At 44.5% G+C, this 1,020-nt stretch overlaps 1 non-coding gene across 1 annotated transcript; it reads right to left on the minus strand.

Moving 5' to 3' along the window:
* Nucleotides 1-296: 296 nt before the first annotated feature.
* TRNAR-ACG (transfer RNA arginine (anticodon ACG)) lies at nt 297-369 on the minus strand. Its single transcript has one exon. It is a non-coding gene; the product is annotated as a tRNA-Arg (tRNA).
* Between the last annotated feature and the right edge of the window lie 651 nt (nt 370-1,020).

Genomic DNA, 1,020 nt, shown 5'->3' on the forward strand with positions numbered 1-1,020 from the left:
GTGACACATTTATCTGCGCTATTTTACCAGTATGATCCTTAATTTGTTTTGGAAAACAAACACAACATCAGCAGCCTTGCAACTCCCTGCAAAAAAGGAACACTTAGAAAACTGTATTACAAAATGCACTTAATTAGAATGGTCTTTACATGGATATTAACTTATTTGTGACACATTTATCTGCGCTATTTTACCAGTATGATCCTTAATTTGTTTTGGAAAACAAACACAACATCAGCAGCCTTGCAACTCCCTGCAAAAAAGGAACATTTAGAAAACTGTATTACAAAATGTGCCGACTCCGCTGGGGTTCGAACCCAGAATCTCTGGTTTCGTAGACCAGCGCCTTATCCATTGGGCCACAGAGTCATTGTGTTGTTACTAACGGCACGCTGATAACAGCACAGTAATTATTTACTAGTTCTGTCAACTACAAGCCGGGAGCAAGAAAGAAAAGGTGAGAGTGCTCCAACACGTGCAGTTATTCAAGGAAATGGCTCGTAAATTCGCCTTGGTTTCATCGGAATTTGTTTATTTAATTCGTTCATTAATTTGTTCTAATAGGGGTTTTTTCATGGTAATACGTGTCTCATTCATATTATAAAGAACAAAGTACCAGCCACGTAATGACCGGCATGCAAAACTGAAAAGATAGCAGAACATCCTTGAGCTTGACACCAACGCTCGTCACCTGCCTCCGACACCACCACAGCAACCACCGAAAAAAAATGATGAATCAGACCGTTGATATGCAGCTTTGCGGACCTCCAAGGTGGCTCACCAAAAGTGAAGCCCTTACCGTTGAACGAATCAGACTGGGGCAACACCCCGGACACGCCATCGAACTCCAGATCTGGCACCCCACCACGACTAAAACGCCAAAGGAGGAAACCATACCTGCCATCCACGAACCACAAGCCCGGCACATGCTCCGTCTTCCAGATGTCGATGATGCAGACCACAATCTGCATCCGCTCCTACACTACCTCCCAAGCTCCGCGCCGACGCTGGAGCAAACGC

Source organism: Triticum aestivum, chromosome 1A (genome assembly GCF_018294505.1).
Source record: "Triticum aestivum cultivar Chinese Spring chromosome 1A, IWGSC CS RefSeq v2.1, whole genome shotgun sequence".
NCBI classification, from domain to species: Eukaryota; Viridiplantae; Streptophyta; class Magnoliopsida; order Poales; family Poaceae; genus Triticum; species Triticum aestivum.